This window comes from Bos taurus, chromosome 20, assembly GCF_002263795.3.
Source record: "Bos taurus isolate L1 Dominette 01449 registration number 42190680 breed Hereford chromosome 20, ARS-UCD2.0, whole genome shotgun sequence".
Lineage (NCBI taxonomy): Eukaryota > Metazoa > Chordata > Mammalia > Artiodactyla > Bovidae > Bos > Bos taurus.
The window spans coordinates 36,660,942-36,681,544 of NC_037347.1; the positions used below are offsets into that span (position 1 = coordinate 36,660,942).

A 20,603-nucleotide genomic window follows, 5' to 3' on the forward strand; every position below is an offset into this window, starting at 1 on the left:
ACACAAACCACTGGACCAATCATAAAGTGAAAGTGAAGTCGCTCAGTCATGTCTGACTCTTTGTGACCCCGTGGACTATAGCCCGCTAGGCTCCTCCATCCACGGGATTCTCCAGGCAAGAATACTGGAGTGGGTTGCCATAGGAGGGCAGAAACCAAAAGGAAGAAAGAATTCAACCTTGAAGCTTGGGAAAAGGAGACCTCAAACACAATAAGTTAAACAAAAAAATAATGAAAAGGCAGAGAAATGCTACACAAATGAAGGAACAAATTAGAAACACGGAAGTCCAAATAAATGAAGAGGAAATAGGCAAACTACCTGAAAAAGAATTCAGAGTAATGATAGTAAAGATAATTAAAAACCTTGAAAACAAAATGGAGAAAATGCAAGAATCAATTAACAAAGACCTTGAAGAATTAAAGAATAAACATACAGAGACAAACAACACAATTACTGAAATTAAAAATACTCTAGAAGGAATCAATAGCAGAATATCTGAAGCAGAAGAATGAATCTGTGAGCTGGAAGATAAAATGGTAGAAATAACTTTTGAAGAACAGAATAAAGTAAAAAGAATGAAAAGAACTGAGGATAGTCTCAGACACCTCTAGGACAATATCAAACGCACCAACATTCAAATTATAGGGGGTCCCAGAAGAAGAAGAGAAAAAGAAAGTGTATGAGAAAATTTTTGAAGTGATTATAGTTGAAAATTTCCCCAACATGGAAAAGGAAATAGTCAATCAAGTCCAGGAGGTACAAAGAATCCTATACAAGATAAACCCAAGAAGAAATGCACCAAGATACCTACTAATCAAACTAACAAAGACTAAACACAAATAAAGAATATTAAAAGCAGGAACGGAGAAGCAACAAGTAACATACAAGGGAAACCCCATATGTTTAACAGCTGATCTTTCAGCAGAAACTCTGCAAGCCAGAAGGGAATGGCAGGATATATTTAAAGTACTGAAAGGGAAAAATCTACATCCAAGATTATAGTAAGCATCTCATTCAAAATTGATGGAGAAATAAAGAGATTTTCAGATAAGCAAAAGTTAAGAGAATTCAGTACCACCAAACCAGCTTTACAACAAATGTTAAACGGATTTATATAGTCAAAAAATACTAGAGAAGAAAAAAGATCTACAAAATCAACCCCAAATAACTAAGAAAATGGCAATAGGAACATATATAACAATGATTACTTCAAATGTAAATGGATTAAATGCTCTAACCAAAAGACACAGACTGGATGAATGGATACAAAAAAAAGACCCAAATATATGCTGTCTATAAGAAACCCACTTCAGACCTAAAGATACATATAGACTGAAAGCGAGAGGATGGAAAAATATATTCCCTGCAAGTGGGAAGCAAAAGAAAGCTGGAGTAGCGATCCTAATATCAGACAAAATAGACCTTAAAATAAATAAGATTACAAGAGATAGGAAGGACACTGCATAATGATCAAGGGATCAATCCAAGAGGAAGACATAACAATTGTAAATATCTATACATCCAACATAGGAACATCTCAATACATAAGACAAACACTAACAGACATAAAAGGAGAAATTGACAGTAACTCAATAATAGTAGGAGACTTTAACACCCCACATACGCCAGTGGTTAGATCATCAAAACAGAAAATTAATAAGGAAACACAAGTCTTAAATGATACATTAGATGAGATGGATCTCATTGATATCTTCAGGACATTCCATCCAAATGCAGAAGAATACACCTTCTTCTCAGGTTCACATGGGACATTCTCCAGGATAGACCACATCTTGGGTCACAAATCAAACCTCAGTAAATTTAAGGAAATTGAAATCTTATCAAGCATCTTCTCCAATGACAACACTATGAGACTAGATATCAATTACAAGAAAAAAACTGTAAGAAACATAAACACATGGAGATTAGACAACATGTTTCTAAATAACCAACAGGTTACATAAGAAATCAAAAGGGAAATCAAAAAACTTCTAGAAACAAATGACAATGAAAACACGACAACTCAAAACCTATGGGATGTAGCAAAAGCAGTTCTTAGAGCAAAGCTTATAGTACTACAATCCTACCTCAAGAAACAAGAAAAACATTGAATAGACAACATAACTTTAAACTTAAAACAACTGGAAAAAGAAGAAAAAAACCCCCAAAATTAGTAGAAGGAAAGAAATCATTAAGATCTGAGCAGAAACAAATGAAAAAGAAATGAAAGAAACAGTAGTAAAGATTAATAAAACTAAAAACATTTTCTTTGAGAAGATAAAATTGGCAAGCCTTTAGGCAGACTCATCATGAAGAAAAGAGAGAAGAATCAAATCAACAAAATTAGAAATGAAAAAGAAGAGGTTACAACAGACAATGCAGAAATACAAAGGATTGTAAGAGACTTATGAACAACTATATGGCAATAAAATGGATAATCTGGAAGAAAAGGACAGATTCTTAGAAAAGTTCAATCTTCCAAGACTAAACCAGGAAGAAATAGAAATTATGAACAACCTAATTGCAAGCACTGAAATTGAAGCTGTGATCAAAAATCTCCCAAAAAACAAAAGCCCAGGATCAGATGGCTTCACAGGAGAATTCTACCAAACATTTAGAGAAGAGCTAATGCCTATCCTTCTAAAACTCTTTCAAAAAATTGCAGAGGAAGGAACACTTCCAAACTCATTCTACAAGGCCACCATCACCCTGATACCAAAACCAGACAAAGACAACACAAAAAAAGACAACTACAGGCCAATATCACTGATGAACATAGATACAAAAACCCTCAACAAAATTTTAGCAAACAGAATTTAGCGATACATCAAAAAGCTCAGATACCATGATCAAGTTGGGTTCATTCCAGGGATGCAAGTATTCTTCAATATATGCAAATCAATCAATGTGATACACCATATTAACAAATTGAATGATAAAAACCATATAATAATCTCAATAGACACAGGAAAAACCTTTGACAAAATTCAGCACACATTTATGATTTAAAGTCTTCAAAAAATGGGCATAGAAGGAACCTACCTCAACATAATAAAGGCCAAATATGATAAGCCTACAGAAAACATTATTCTCAATGGTGAAAAACTGAAAGAATTTCCCCTAAGATTAGGAACAAGACAAGGATGTCCACTTTCACCACTGTTATTCAACATAGTTCTGGAAGTCCTAGCTATAGCAATCAGAGAAGAAAAATAAATAAAAGGAATCCAGATTGGAAAATAAGAAGTAAAGCTATCACTGGTGGCAGATGACATGATACTGTACATAGAAAACCCTAAAGATAGTATCAGAAAATTACTAGAGTTAATCCGTGAATTTAGCAAAGTTGCAGGATACAAAATCAATACACAGAAATCACTTGCATTTCTATATACTAACAATGAAAGATCAGAAAGAGAAATTAAGGAATCAATCCCATTCATCATGCAACAAAAAGAATTAGGAATATTCTTTTTGAATATTTAGGAATAAACTTACCTAAGGAGACAAAAGAACTGTACACAGAAAATTATAAGACACTAATGAAAGAAATCAAAGACAACATAATCAGATGGAGAGATACTCCATGTTCCTGGGTAGGAAGAATCAATATTGTGAAAATGATGATACTACCAAATGCAATCTACAGATTCAATGTGATCCCTATCAAATTACCAGTGGAATTTTTCACAGAACTAAACAAAAAATTTCACAGTTCACATGGAAACACAAAAGACCCTGAATAGTGAAAGCAGTCTTGAGAAAGAAGAATGGAGGTGGAGGAATCAATCTTCCCGACTTCAGATTATACTACAAAGCTACAGTCATCAAGACAGTATGGTACTGGCACAAAAACAGAAATATAGAATAATGGAATGAGATAGAAAGCCCAGATATAAACCCAGACACCTATTGGTACCTTATTTTTGATAAAGGTGGTGACAATATACAATGGGGCAAAGACAGCCTCTTCAATAAACAGTGCTGGGAAAACTGGACAGCTACGTGTAAAAGAATGAAATTAGAACACTTCCTAACATCATACTGAAAGATAAACTCAAAATGGGTTAAAGACCTAAATGTAAAGATCAGAAACTATAAAACTCTTAGAGGAAAACATAGGCAGAACATTTGATGACATAAATCAAAGCAAGATCCTCTTTGACCCACCTCTTAAAGTAATGGAAATAAAAACAAAAGTAAACAAGTGGGACCGGATTAAACTTAAAAGCTTTTGCACAGCAAAGGAAACTATAAGCAAGGTGAAAAGACAACACTCAGAATGGGAGAAAATAATAGCAAATGAAACAACTGAAAAGGATTAATTTCCAAAATATACAAGCAGCTCATACAACTCAATACCAGAAAAACAAACAACCCAATCAAAAAGTGGGGAAAAAAACTAAACAGACATTTCTTCAAAGAATACATACAGATAGCTAACACATGAAAAGATGCTCATCATCACTCATTATTACAGAAATGCAAATCAAAACTACAATGAGATATCACCTCATACCTGTCAGAATGGCCATCATCAAAAAATCTACAAACAATAAAGTCTGGAGAGGGTGTGGAGAAGAGAACGCTCTTGCACTGTTGATGGGAATGTAAATTGATACAGCCACTATGAAAGACAGTATGAAGATTCCTTAAAAAACTAGGAATAAAACCACCATATGACCCAGCAATCCCACTCCTAGACATATACCTTGAGGAAATAAAAATTGAAAAAGACACATGTATCCCATTGCTCATTCATTGCAACACTATTCATGATAGCTAGAATAGGGAAGCTGGAGAAGGCAATGGCACCCCACTCCAGTACTCTTGCCTGGAAAATCCCATGGGCAGAGGAGCCTGGTAGGCTGCAGTCTGTGGGGTCGCTAAGAGTCAGACACAACTGAGCGACTTCACTTTCATTTTTCACTTTCATGCATTGGAGAAGGAAATGGCAACCCACTCCAGTGTTCTTGCCTGGAGAATCCCAGGGACGGGGGAGCCTGGCGGGCTGCCGTCTATGGGGTCGCACAGAGTCGGACATGACTGAAGCGACTTAGCAGCAGCAGCAGCAGCAGCAGAATCGGGAAGCAACCTGTATGTCCATCGACAGGTGAATGGATAAAGAAGTTGTGGTACATATACACAATGGAACATTCAGTTCAGTTCAGTCGCTCAGTCATGTCCAACTCTTTGCAACCCCATGGACTGCAGCACACCAGGCTTCCCTGTTCATCACCAACTCCTGGAGCTTACTCAAACTCATGTCCATTGAGTCAGTGATGCCTTTCAACCATCTCATCCTGTCGTCCCCTTCTCCTCCCGCCTTCAGTCTTTCCCAGCAAAGGGGTATTTTCCAATGAGTCAGTTCTTTGCATCAGGTGGCCAAAGTATTGGAGTTTCAGCTTTAGTATCAGTACTTCCAATGAATATTCAGGATTTATTTCCTTCAGGATTGACTGGTTGGATTGTCTTGCAGACCGAGGGTCTCTTGAGAGTTCTCCAACACCACATTCAAAACCATCAATCCTTTGGTGCTCAGCTTTCTTTATAGTCCAACTCTCACATCCATACATGACTACTGGAAAAACCAGAGCTTTGACTAGATGGACCTTTGTTGGTAAAGTAATGTCTCTGCTTTTTAATATGCTATCTAGGTTGACCATAACTTCTTCCAAGGAGTAAGCATCTTTTCATTTCATGGCTGAAGTCACCATCTGCAGTGATTTTGGAGCCACCAAAAATAAAGTCTCTTAACTGTTTCCATTGTTGCCCCATCTATTTGCCATATTTCTTAGTTTTCTCAATGAACTATTACTCAGCCATAAAAAGGAAAGCATTTGAGTGAGTTCTAATGAAGTGGATGAACATACAACCTATTATACAGAGTGAAGTAAGTCAGAAAGAGAAAAATAAATATCATATTCTAATGCATATATTTGGAATCTATAAAAATGGTACTGAAGAATTTATTTACAGGACAGCAGTGAAGAAACAGACATAGAGAGACTTATGGACATGGGGAGAAGGGAGGAGAGGGTGAGATGTACGGAAAGAATAACATGGAAACTTACATTACCATACGTAAAATAGATAGCTAACAGGAATTTGCTCAATGGCTCAGGAAATTCAAACAAGGGGTTCTGTATCAACCTAGAGGGGTGGGATGGGGAGGGAGATGGGAGGGAGGTTCAAACAGGAGGGGATATATGTATAGTCATGGCTGATTCATGTTGAGGTTTGACCAAAAACAACAAAATTCTGTACAACAATTATCCTTCAATAAAAAAAATCTTAAAAAAAAGAAAATGGAAATTAAAAAATGAAAAATTATCTGTATTTTGTTTTGGCAAGTAACGCACATTAAAAAAATAATGCCATGTTCTTGTGAGTAATAAAATCCTGCATATTGAGAGTGTAGCTCCGTGTCCCTCACACACACACACAAATAATAGTGCCGTGTAAACCAAACCAAAGAGGCTGGTGAGCAACGATTTTATAACTCCTGGTGGACAGCAATCATGAGGTCAGGGCCGCCTGGTCCATGGTATGCACTCAGCATGAGCCCACCAAATTGTTCCAAAAGCCAGTATCTCTCACCATCTCCAAAGCCCCTGTCCTGATTCAGGCCACTCCATGTTTTTCCCCGTCATTTTAAACTTCTTTTCAGTAACTCTCTGGGTTAAGGTAATAGTGGCAACACCTATACCCAATAGTCATTGCTGATAGCCACTTAACACTCCATGGATTGAATATGGAAAGGCAGGAGGGCCTTCCAGGAAGACCACCAGCCTAGTGATTGGATCAACTTCCAGTTCCAGGTCTAGTTCTTTGAGAACTTGGGCAGACGAGAGATTGAAGAAATTCAAGAGATCCCATGACCACACACCACACGCCCCATCTCCTTGGTGAGGTCAATCAACCATGCAGACTCTCCAGCACTCAGCTGAAAAAGCAGGACCCCAACCTTAAGTTCTGCTCTTAAGGTAATGGAACACTGGATACCGCCGTGGCGTCCAGAAGACATCTCTGTAACTCAACATCTTCATGGTGGACTAGGTCACTGTGAAGTTTTAGTGAGTTTATTGTGAAAAACAAAAGAAAAAGTGAAAGCTATTATTACATTCTATCATCGGAAAAGACTCTGATGCTGGGAGGGATTGAGGGCAGGAGGAGAAGGGGACGACAGAGGATGAGATGGCTGGATGGCACCACGGACTCACTGGACGTGAGTTTTAGTGAACTCCGGGAATTGGTGATAGACAGGGAGGCCTGGCGTGCTGTGATACATGGGGTCGCAAAGAGTCAGACACGATTGAGCGACTGAACTGAACTGAACTGATCTAGATTTAATGTAAAGGATTTTTATCAATATTATTGTTATACAGTATGCTTTTTATCAACATTACTGTCATACAGTAGTTTTCCTCTTAAGAACTCCAAATAAGGGGTGCTTCTGTATGATATCACACCAGATGGTCAATACTGAAATCAGATTGATTATGTTCTTTGCAGCCAAAGGTGGAGAAGCTCTATACAGTCAGAAAAAACAAGACTAGGAGCTGACTGTGGCTCAGATCATGAACTCCTTATTACCAAATTCAGACTTAAATTGAAGAAAGTAGGGAAAACCACTAGACCATTCAGGTATGATCTCAATCAAATCCCTTATGACTATACAGTGGAAGTGAGAACTAGATTTAAGGGCCTAGATCTGATAGATAGAGTGCCTGATGAACTATGGAATGAGGTTCGTGACATTGTACAGGAGACAGGGATCAAGACCATCCCCATGGAAAAGAAATGCAAAAAAGCAAAATGGCTGTCTGGGGAGGCCTTACAAATAGCTGTGAAAAGAAGAGAAGTGAAAAGCAAAGGAGAAAAGGAAAGATAGAAGCATCTGAATGCAGAGTTCCAAAGAATAGCAAGAAGAGATAAGAAAGCCTTCCTCAGCGATCAATGCAAAGAAATAGAGGAAAACGATAGAATGGGAAAGACTAGAGATCTCTTCAAGAAAATTAGAGATACCAAGGGAACATTTCATGCAAAGATGGGCTCGATAAAGGACAGAAATTATATGGACCTAACAGAAGCAGATGATATTAAGAAGAGGTGGGAAGAATACACAGAAGAACTGTACAAAAAAGATCTTCACGACCCAGATAATCATGATGGTGTGGTCACTGACCTAGAGCCAGACATCCTGGAATGTGAAGTCAAGTGGGCCTTAGAAAGCATCACTATGAACAAAGCCAGTGGAGGTGGTAGAATTCCAGTTGAGCTATTTCAAATCCTGAAAGATGATGCTGTGAAAGTGCTGCACTCAATATGCCAGCAAATTTGGAAAACTCAGCAGTGGCCACAGGACTGGAAAAGGTCCGTTTTCATTCCAATCCCAAAGAAAGGCAATGCCAAAGAATGCTCAAACTACCGCACAATTGCACTCATCTCAAATGCTAGTAAAGTAATGCTCAAAATTCTCCAAGCCAGGCTTCAGGAATACATGAACTGTGAACTTCCTGATGTTCAAGCTGGTTTTAGAAAAGGCAGAGGAACCAGAGATCATATTGCCAACATCTGCTGGATCATCGAAAAAGCAAGAGAGTTCTAGAAAAACATCTATTTCTGCTTTATTGACTATGCCAAAGCTTTTGACTGTGTGGATCACAATAAACTGTGGAAAATTCTGAAAGAGATGGGAATACCAGACCACCTGACCTGCCTCTTGAGAAACCTGTATGCAGGTCAGGAAGCAACAGTTAGAACTGGACATGGAACAACAGACTGGTTCCAAATAGGAAAAGGAGTACATCAAGGCTGTATATTGTCACCCTGCTTATTTAACTTCTATGCAGAGTACATCATGAGAAACGCTGGACTGGAAGAAACACAAGCTGGAATCAAGATTGCCGGGAGAAATATCAATAACCTCAGATATGCAGATGACACCACCCTTATGGCAGAAAGTGAAGAGGAACTCAAAAGCCTCTTGATGAAAGTGAAAGTGGAGAGTGAAAAAGTTGGCTTAAAGCTCAGCATTCAGAAAAGGAAGATCATGGCATCCGGTCCCATCACTTCATGGGAAATAGATGGGGAAACAGTGGAAACAGTGTCAGACTTTATTTTGGGGGGCTCCAAAATCACTGCACATGGTAACTGCAGCCATGGAATTAAAAGACGCTTACTCCTTGGAGGGAAAGTTATGACCAACCTAGAAAGAATATTGAAAAGCAGAGACATTACTTTGCCAACAAAGGTCCATCTAGTCAAGGCTATGGTTTTTCCAGTGGTCATGTATGGATGTGAGAGTTGGACTGTGAAGAAGGCTGAGCACCAAAGAATTGATGCTTTTGAACTGTGGTGTTGGAGAAGACTCTTGAGAGTCCCTTGGACTGCAAGGAGATCCAACCAGTCCATTCTGAAGGAGATCAGCCCTGGGATTTCTTTGGAAGGAATGATGCTAAAGCTGAAACTCCAGTACTTTGGCCACCTGATGCGAAGAGTTGACTCATTGGAAAAGACTCTGATGCTGGGAGGGATTGGGGGCATGAGGAGAAGGGGACGACAGAGGATGAGATGGCTGGATGGCATCACTGATTCGATGGATGTGAGTCTGAGTGAACTCTGGGAGTTGGTGATGGACAGGGAGGCCTGGCGTGCTGTGATTCATGGGGTCGCAAAGAGTCGGACACGACTGAGCAACTGAACTGAACTGACTGATACATGGAATCTAAAAAACAAAACAGTCTAGTGAATACAACAAAAAAGAAACAGATTCACAAATAAAGAGAACAAACTACTGGTAACCAGTGGGGAGAGAGAAGAGGGGGCAAGATGGGGTAGGGGATTAAGAGACACAAACCTTTATGTATAAAGTAAACAAGCTACCAGGATATATTATACAACACAGGAAATATACTCAGTGTTTTGTAGCGACTATAAATGGAATATCAGTGTCAGTTCAGTCACTCACTCATGTCCGACTCTTTGTGACCCCATGGATTGCAGCACGCGAGACCTCCCTGTCCATCACCATCTCCTGGAGTTTACTCAAACTTATGTCTATGGAGTCGGTGATGCCATCCAACCATCTCATCCTCTGTCGTCCCCTTCTCCTCTCGCCTTCAATCTTTCCCAGCATCAGGGTGTTTTCAAGTGAGTCAGCTCTTCACATCAGGTGGCCAAAGTATTGGAGTTTCAGCTTCAACATCAGCCCTTTCAATAAACATTCAGGACTGATTTCCTTTAGGATGGACTGGTTGGATCTCCTTGCAGTCCAAGGGACTCTCAAGAGTCTTCTCCAACACCACAGTTCAAAAGCCTCAATTCTTTGGTGCTCAGCTTTGAAAATTGTGAATCACTATGTTGTAACTTACAACTTACACCTGTAACTTACATAATATTGAACATCAACTATATCTCAATTTTAAATAATGAAAAAAGCATGAGCTGCTTCATGTTGTAGGCAGAAAAATAGAAGATCAAGAGGTTGCAATGGGGCCAAGACCAAAACACTCTTGGGGGCTTCTCAGATCAGGCACATTCTCTCATCTCAGCCATGTTGCTGTGTCAAGGGCTTCACTGCTCCTGAGGCACCAAGTCTCCCAGATTTACTCAAGTTCAGAATCAGAAGGAATGTGAAGTGCTTCACGGAACAGAGTCACTCAGGACACTAGTTACAAATGCAGACTCCTGGGCCCAGCCCGAAGAACATATTGAATCTGAGTGACTGGGGGTTGGGCCCAGGATTTGGTATTTATAACAACTGTCCCCACCTGACTCTTACACAGTCTAATGCTTTAGAATCAGTTTCTGTAGATACTGGATCACCCTTTCACGGCGAGACCACACACCAGAAGGCTGAATCCATAGTGTGTCGCAACCCAGAGAACCTCCCTCCGGGCAACATTCTTTCAGCAGCTTGTAAGACACCACAAGCTGTCCAAGTGGACAGCATGGAGAAGGATAGCCCTGATGGCATTTGGATTTTAGAGCAGGGAAGAGTCCAAACCCCATTTCCCAAAGAATGGTTGCTTCAACAAAGGGCTGAGCGAGAAGTTAGCAATGCAGCAACGGCCACAATTATGTTCCAGCCAGAGAGATGCTGCCCAAGCATATGACATACACCCCAGTCATGGGTTTGACTTTTGCGGGATCTCTGATCTGGCATTTTCTAAGACCAGATCACTTTCCCTGTATCTGAGGGGTAACAGGATACTTATAAACAAAGCCCATAAAATGCCGCCCTAGGGGGATAGAAACTCTTGATCCCGGGTCAGCTTAGCCACACCTGCTAGTTTAAGTCTGGTTTAAGTCCCTGTCCCTTGGTTTCTTTAGGAGTGAAACAGAAACTCTCTCAAGGGCTTCCTCTAAGGGACACAGCCAGGAGAAAGAGGCAGGGTTTGCAGAAAGCTGAATGGAGCACAGAAGAAATCTGAGCCCACCCTCAGATGCCCACATGTGAACAGGCTCTGGGATTTAGGTGCCTCCCTTGTCTGCATGCAGGAGACGAAGGAGATATGGGTTCGATCTCTGGGTCAGGAAGATCCCCTGGGGGAGGGCATGGCAACCCACTCCAGTATTCTTGCCTGAAGAATCCCATGGACAGAGGAGCCTGGTGGGGTGCAGTCCATGGGGTCACACAGAGTTGGATACGACTGAAGCCACTGAGCACACGCATTTAACTTGTCTGAATAGCAAATGGATTCACCTGCTGTGGCTCGCACTCCAAGCAGCACATCCAGAGAAAAGACCAGAGGGAAGCCAGATGCCCTTTCTAGTCCTGCAGAAGGCCGTCCTGCTCCCCTCCCGCAGCAAACGCGACTCGGCAGCCCTGCTCCCCACGCGGCCCCTCTGGCCCACCGTGGATCCCTGCAGCACCGCTGGAATCACTGGCCCTCTGCACACTGTCCCCAGGCAACCAGCCAGCCTGCCCCTTCTTCCCACCTTTGCCATTTCCCGCTCAGGTGGTCCTGGGTTGTTTCTTCATTTCTTCTTTACTCCCTTCAAAGCAGCCTTGAAATTCTTGGTGCCTTAAATGAAGAGGAGATAAAAAAAGAGATCAGGAAGATTCAAAAGAGACCTAAACTCAAAGTCCTCGGAAGCTAAACTCTTTAGTGAAGCCTATTGAGTATTTGGAGTCTCTGATGTCTATTTCTTAAAGGACAATCTAAAATCTGAGTAGCAATCTCAGATTAATGAAAGTACTCCAATATGACTAATTATGGCTGAGAAGGTTAGCAAGGTAAAATGGGGAGACTGATTCCAATTTCTCTGGATTGCAAACCAAGGCGAGAAGATTGGTCTAGAATTGATGCAGAATTAATTTCGGTTAGGTTAAGCGTCTGTCTGCAATGCAGGAGACCCGGATTCGATCCCTGGGCTGGGAAGATCCCCTGGAGAAGGAAATGGCAGCCCACTCCAGTATTCTTGCCTGGAAAATCCCATAGACGGCAGAGCCTGGTAGGCTACTGTCCATGGGGTTGCAGAGTCGGACACGACTCAGCAAAGGGAAGAAGAAGATGTTATGATGGAGTGATTTATGGGCTTCCCAGGTGGAACTAGTGGTAAGGAATCTGCCTGCCAATGCAGGAAATGTAAGAGACACGGTTCGATCCCTGTGTCAGAAAGATCCCCTGGAGAAGGAAGTGGCAACCCACTGCAGTATTCTTGCCTGGAGAATCCCCTGGACAGAAGAACTTGTCAGGCTATGGTCCATGGGTTTGCAAAGAGTAGGACACGACTGAAATGACTTAGCATGCATGCATGCAGAGTGATGTATGCAGTATGGATGTGAGAGTTGGACTGTAAAGAAGGCTGAGCACCAAAGAATTGATGCTTTTGAACTGTGGTGTTGGAGAAGACTCTTGAGAGTCCCTTGGGCTGCAAGGAGATCCAACCAGTCCATTCTGAAGGAGATCAGCCCTGGGATTTCTTTTGAAGGAATGATGCTAAAGCTGAAACTCCAGTACTTTGGCCACCTCATTCGAAGAGTTGACTCATTGGAAAAGACTCTGATGCTAGGAGGGATTGGGGGCAGGAGGAGAAGGGGACGACAGAGGATGAGATGGCTGGATGGCGTCACTGACTCAATGGACATAAGTCTGAGTGAACTCCGGGAGTTGGTGTTGGACAGGGAGGCCTGGCGTGCTGCAATTCATGGGGTCGCAAAGAGTTGGACATGACTGAGCAACTGAACTGAACTGAACTGAACTGGTATTTCTGGCCATACTGGCACAACCATAGAAACAGTTATGTACTGAGCATCGTCCGGGCCATTGGTTAAGTCTTGTTCTTACATTGATTGTCTAGTTGAATCCTGAAAACAATTCCATGAGCTAAGTATTAATTTCTCAGATTTATGGTTAGGGGCATTGAGGCTCAAAGAAGTGAAATAACTTGCCCAAGGTCACAATACATGGCCAAGCTGGGACTCTAGGCTTGGTCCATCCCATTCTAATCAGTGATCTCTGGGAAGAGAGGAGCTGAAGGAACACCGAGCTGCTATCAAAGATTTTTGTTATGGTCCCAGCTCCAGCATTAACTGACAGTGTGTCTTGACACAACTAGCTGATTCTCAGAGTTTCCCTCTCCTCATCTGTAAGATACATGGCTCACGGTAGATCACCTTTAATATCCTTTCTAAGTCTGCCAGCTTCTAATTATAGCTTTGCTCTATCACATTAGCAGCCTTCTACCACTGTGTCTGAATTTTAGGATACACAGTTGGTCATAACTTACTGAATGCTCAGTCCTTGATCTCTGCCTCCCAATGACAGCATTGTTCTTATGGGCAAAACACAATCTGTCTGCTTTGCCACAGCCCATGCTATGATGCATTTCCCAAGGCATATGGAATGAGGGACTGCTTGTCAGAATCTCCAGAGATAAAAGCAATAACATTTGCTTGTTGTGCTATTCTGTCTTCTCATTATTTACAATCCTTTGATCTTCAATAAAGGGGAAAACCTGAAAGCTGACTGCACATAAATTATAAGAATAATGTTGATTTTTGTTGACTGTTGGTAATGACAAAGACCTTAGAAGATGCAAGCAAACCCAGGCACGGATAGGTTAGGACCACACATCTGGCCCCAAGTAAATTTATGAATATCATCTCCAGGCCGCACATTGTCTGGTGAAAGAAAGAGTCATCATGCATGACACTTTGAGGGTTCAGTCAGCCTTGGAGCTGGATGAAATAAAGAACATGGCCATGGGGACAGATCAACAGAAGAAAGCTTTGGGTTATGGTCTAGTTTCCAACTTCAGGGAGGGCCATAATCGTTGGTGGGCACTGAGCACCAACAATTGTTGGTGGGGACTGGACTTCAAATCTAGGGCTCCACATTTTTCAGGTGAAGAGATAGATTTGCTACCTGTTCTTCAGGACTTGCATGTTGCAGATCAAATACACATAGGCCACGATACAGCATTTCCAATATCCTGAACCAGAATTTCTGAAGAGTCGCCTGCTCCTGCTGGAATGCTGCTGCAAAGAGATAAAGTAGTAAGAACACTTGTGTAGCATCTCATTGTTTGCAAAGTGCTGGCACACTTTGGTTCTCATAACAGCCCAGAGAGTCACTGAGGCTCCAAAGAGCTTATGAAACTGGCTCAGTCTGGGATCTGAACCCAGTTCTCCTGACTCCAGAGCTTTTCTCTATGCTATGTATCTCTGAATGACATTTTTCCCAATGGAAAAATACTTTATTATTTTTAAAAACAAAATAAGGAGAAGAAAAAAGTCTATGTACGTTGGAGGCAAAATTGCTGCCGGCCATTTGTCACGGTTAACTTGCTATTTTTCATAAACAAGAGGCAGTTGGGCCCAAGGAAAAGGCCACATGATACCCAACTGAATGAACACGGTATTTTTTAATGCTTTGGAGAATGAAGGACAAATAAGAAATAAAGCACTATCAAAATAGCCTATGAGAAATGCAAAAGATAACTTTCCCATTTTTCTAAATTTGGATGGAATTTGGATACTGTCACCACCAGCACCATGAAGGTCATCAATTGAGTTGAAGATGGTCAACAGTGAGGCACCAGGAAGTATACCAGGGTCCCTGCTGACTCCGTGAGAAGCAGAATCAAACAGGACCAGAGCCTCCTAAGACAACCTTAGCCAAATCTTGGGAAATTTGGTCAACTTTCACATTAGATGACAACCTCTCAAACATACAGAATCAAATTCTCCTTGATTATGCGGGAATTATAATAATAGATTATAATAGATTTGGGCTTGTTTCCTAAAAATGTGCCCTTTGTGAATACACAGGTTTCCCTGATAGCTCAGGTGGTAAAGAATCTACCTGCAATGCAGGAGACCCTGGTTCAGTTCCTGGGTTGAGAAGATCTGCTGGAGAAAGGATAGGCTACCCACTCCAATATTCTTTGGCTTCCCTTGTAGCTCAGCTGGTAAAGAATCCACCTGTAATGCGGGAGACCTAGGTTCGATCCCTGGGTTGGGAAGATCTCCAGGAGAAGGAGAAGGCTACCCACTTCAGTGTTCTGGCCTGGAGAACTCCATGGACTGTACAGTCCCTGGGGTTGCAAAGAGTCAGACATGACTGACTAGGCTTACCTCGTGGTTGAAATAGTAAAGAGTTTGCCTGCAATGCCAAAGACCTGGGTTCAATCCCTGGGTTGGGAAGATTCCCTGGAGAAGGAAATGGCAACCCACTCCAGTACTCTTGCCTGGGGAATCCCATGGACTGAGGAGCCTGGAGGGCTACAGTCCATGGGGTCACAGTGAGTTGGACATGATGGAGTGACTAACACTTGCGTGTGTACTCAGTGAGATATTACTAACACATAAACACAAGAGCCAACAACTACATTAGCATTTTATGGTTCACAAAGCCCCTTTCCCCCAATTGAACCATAAAACACCCTCTGGATACAGACTAGGTGATTAACATCAACCCTATTCCACTGATGAAGAATGGAGACTCACAGTTTATTTGATTTTCCTAAACTCACAACATTACTACATAGCAAAGGAGAAACATGAAGCCCAAACTTCTGACTTCGTATTTCATGCGACTTCCAAGATACCAGCCATACCACTCATTAAGACTGTTTGATTAATGGAGCAAATTTTCTTCCATCACATGTTTACCTTCTGCCATGACTGATCAGCCCCAGAGATCGGAGGAGCAGCACCAGACATCTGGTCACATCAGCTGTGTCGGGCAGATCTGGGGCGAGTCCAGTCAGCCACCCACGCTTCTAAGTACCTTGTAAACAGCAAAACCATCATCTGTTACTCAGCCATTGGCGTCTCAGAATACAAAAGGCTGTGAGGCAGACTTACTCACAGGCCTAGAGCCTCAGATACCTTAGATTAGGAAGCTACAATGCTGGACGCCTGTCTGTGCCAAGGAGCCAAGTGCAGAAGCCACAGCAGCTCAGGCAAACCCTGCCGCCAAGGTTGATTAAGGGGAAAATGAAGGAGCAGCCACTCTGCTAACTCAAGAGAACTGAAGAATATTAAAATTGCTCCCTTTAGCTAAAATCTCTGGGCTTGTCCCAAGTAGTCCCTACAGTCTTTCCATCCTAGGGAATAAAATCTGTCCGTCCCCACCAAGAAGAGCCAAGACCTCATTGCTTTAAGACAAATTCTTCATGAGCTCACCCTAGATACTCAAAATGTAAGCTGAATTAGCTGCATTAGAAATTGTATCGGTTGTCTATTGTTCTGTAACAAATTACCCTCAAAGTTAGTGGCTTAAAACAACAACCATAGTAAGTCATGTCCATGCTGACTGTTGGAGCCTTGCAGGGACCAGGGGTGTGGTGGGAAGGTAGGAAAACAGAATTCTAAACTTTGATGTTGGACCTTGCAAGTCTCTGAGTTTTTTCTCTCTTTCTAGGCCCTTAATGAATTGGGAAATGCAGGCTTGAAAAGTCCCACCTTATACCAAGTGTACCTTCATGTCTCTTTGTTAGGTATATTCATTTCCTGGGGCTGCCTTAGTGAATTAACACAAACTAGATGGCTTAAAACAGAGATTTAGTCTCTCACAGTTCTGGAGGCCAGAACTCTGGAATCCAGGTGCCCTCAGGGTCATGATCCCTCTGAAGGCTCTGGGGCGGGATCCTTCCTTGCCTCTTCTTAGTCTCATGGTTGCCATGATCCTTGAAGTTCCTTGGCTTGGCCGCCTCACTCCGTCTTCACAGTCTCCTGCCTCCATCTTCACGTGGTCTTTTCCCTCTGTGTGTGTCTCTCTGGGGCTTCCCGTGACCTTCTTAGAAGAACACCAGCCACTGGATTTAGGGTCCACCCTGATTCACTGTGACTTCATCCTAACTAATTGCATCTGCAAACAGCCTGTTTCCAAATCAGGTAACATTCTGAGGTTCTGGGTGTGCATGAATTGGCGGCGGGGGTGGGCGACACAATTCAACTCAGTAATTAGGATTATTTCTCAGAATCATCTTTGGCCCCTCCAACCGGGTATCCACTGAAAAGATAATTTACTCATAGGAAAAAAATGAGTCATTCTTTTGACACCCTAAAATTCCATTTTAGTAACCAATTGTAAGAAAAGAATCCTATGTATATAAAGAAATGCTAGGCATAGATCTGAAGACAAAGACCCATTGCTCATATACCAATTTTGAAAACAATAGAAGACACATCTATATAATGGATGACTAAGTAGCCCCTAGGGCTTCCCTGGTGGCTCAGTGGTAAAGTGCCAAGTGGAAGATGCAGGTTCAATCCCTGGGTCAGGAAGATCCCTGAAGAAGGACATGACAACCCACTCAGTATTCTTGCCTGGGAAATCCCATGGACAGAGGAGCCTGGCAGGCTACAGTCCTTGGGGTCACAAAGCATCAGACGTAACTTGGTGACTAAACAAAAACAAAGTTGCCTCTAAAATCATACATAAGGTTTGAAATAGTGTGGAAAATTTACATTTATTCTAAAAGTGAAAATATACCATATTTTAATTAATAATTATTAAAATTATGTTTTCAGTAAAAGAGAAACTAAATCTCAAAATTTTAGATACAAGAAAAAATTGGAAAGTAATTCATCAAAATATTAGCAGTATTTGTATTTGAATGGTTGAATTATTTCTTTTTCTCTTTTAGGTTGTTCAAATTATATATTTTAGTGAAGCAAGTCTACAACTTAAAATGATAAAAAAACAATCATTCATTTTCCTCATTTGTCTACATTTTAGGCAAGGCTCAGTAGAGGTTGGGCTTCCCTGATAGTTTAGTTGGTAAAAAATCCACCTGCAATACAGGAGACCCCAGTATCCTGTACAGTATCCTGTATCCGGGAAGATCTGCTGGAGAAGGGATAGGCTACCCACTCCAGTATTCTTGGGCTTCCCTTATGGCTCAGCTGGGAAAGACTACGCCAGCAATGAGGGAGACCTGGGTTCAATCCCTGGGTTGGGGAGATTGCCTGGAGAAGGGAAAGGCTACCCATTCCAGTATTCTGGCCTGGAGAATTCCATGGACTGTATAGTCCACGGGGTCGCAAAAAGTCAGACATGACTGAGAGACTTTCACAGTAGAGGTCGGCTCATCTCTGCAATAACAGCAGATGTGATCTGACTGGGACTGAGGGATCTGCTTTTTAAGACAGCATGTAACATCATGGTCCTGGCTGTCAGCTGGGTGCTCATTTGGGATTCTCTGCTAGAGGCCTCGGTTCTCCACGTGGGCCTCTCCGTGGGACTACTTCGGCATCCTAACAGCATGGCAGCCGGCTTTCAAGAACAGGTGTTCCAAGAAAAAGGAAGGAGAAACGGCAAGTTTCTGAATGCCTGGCCCTGGCAACTGGCACAGCACCACTTCCGCCACGTTCTCCTGGTGATGCCAGTACAGGGCCCGCTCCAATTTAGGGGAGGGTATCTTCTTGATGGTAGGAATGTTGAAGAACCTGTGGCCATCTTTTATCACCATTACAAGTCAATTTTGACCCCTAATATAAAGTCTCTGATAATTCAGAAAACTACTTAGAACTGCAAACTTCTCCTTGCCCTCAGAGTATCTTCTCTACTACAAACCTCTAGACACACACACACAGAGTCTCATCTTTAGGCACTTTGCTCCTGAACTGGTCTTCTCTCAGTTCTTCAGTGAGGATATTAAGTAAAAATTTGTCTACTTGTTCCAGTGCCTTGTGGGGCATCCCATTCCAGATAGATACTTTTCAAAGGTGTCTGTTAACAACCCTCTCTTTCCTGATCTCCTCCCACACAAGAAGACCAACAAATAGATGAGGCATATCACCTCTAAAGGCCTCCAGAGCCAGGCAAAGGAGATCAGCCCTGGGTGTTCTTTGGAAGGAATGATGCTAAAGCTGAAACTCCAGTACTTTGGCCACCTCATGTGAAGAGTTGACTCATTGGAAAAGACTCTGATGCTGGGAGGGATTGGGGGCAGGAGGAGAAGGGGACAACGGAGGATGAGATGGCTGGATGACATCACTGACTCGATGGACGTGAGTCTGAGTGAACTCCAGGAGTTGGTGATGGACAGGGAGGCCTGGCGTGCTGCGATTCATGGGGTCACAAAGAGTCGGACACGACTGAGCGACTGAAATGACTGACTGAAGCAGGCACCTGGTTGCCCTCCCTTCCTCCCACCACATCTGACTTGGGTTATCAAACAGAGAAGGGCTCACAGTTGCCTGATATAGTCATATTGATTCTTAAAATCTTCCCCAAATTGGCCCAAGTCTCATGTGTTCTTCAATAACATAAAGAAATGCTCACCTCTGAATGCTACCTGCATGTTAATCATGAAGCTGAACTCTTTAGGCTTTAAGTGGGACAGAGGCTAACAATCTTTCAAAGCATAAATATAGGATATGACTCCAAAGCAGTACGGTATTTTTAAATATTTATAGATTTATTTGGCTGCACAAGGTCTTAGTTGCCACATGCAGGATTTTAGGTTGTGGCACGTGGGATCTAGTTCCCTGACCAGGAATTAAACCCAGGCCCCTGCGTTGGGAGCAGAGTCTTAGACACTAGACCACCAGGGAAGTCCCTAAAGCAGTAATATTAACTGCCTAAGATTAAGAACAGTGTGTTAGAGTTTTACATTTAACAGTTTGGTGTTTTGTACGTTTGAACGTAATTGAGGGTTATGTTTCGGTTTTCAAGTCTGAATGGCCCAGTTCTACATGGTCCTTTTGGGAGATGAAAGAGCTACTAGCAACACCTAATATCCCTGAATTTTAATTAATGTTAGAGATCCTCTCTACAGAAAAATGTACATGAGCAAATGCAATATATGCTATGTTCTTTGAGGAGGCTCACAGACACCCATGGGTAAAGACTCCATGCTGTCGGCATCTCAGATCTTTGGTGACTCAGGACAAGTCAGTGCCTGGGTATGTCATGGTGGCTTAGATCTGCTTGGGCCACCCCAGTAACAGCACTGATACCTGTTCACAATCTTGCTTCTTCCTCAAGCCAACAACAGTTACCTGTGAACATTCCAGCTACCTGTGTAAATCCCAACACAGGAAGGCAAAGCAGCCGAGATATGGACCAAGCTTTGGTATTCATATTCCTACTTCCAATCTGCAAGGCAGAAATGCTCATACTTTATTCCCCATCCCT

General features: G+C 42.1%; 1 long non-coding RNA gene across 2 annotated transcripts in view; it reads right to left on the reverse strand.

Annotated features, from left to right (window-relative positions):
- LOC132343235 (uncharacterized) overlaps window positions 1–17,822 on the reverse strand; it is a 36,150-nt gene extending 18,328 nt beyond the window's left edge. For both annotated transcript variants that reach the window (XR_009491967.1, XR_009491968.1), the window contains exons 1-3: window positions 16,127–17,822; window positions 14,379–14,491; window positions 11,947–12,032 (exon numbers count right to left, since the gene is read on the reverse strand). This is a non-coding gene — a long non-coding RNA (uncharacterized lncRNA). The remainder of the gene's footprint in view (window positions 1–11,946; window positions 12,033–14,378; window positions 14,492–16,126) is intronic.
- Between the last annotated feature and the right edge of the window lie 2,781 nt (window positions 17,823–20,603).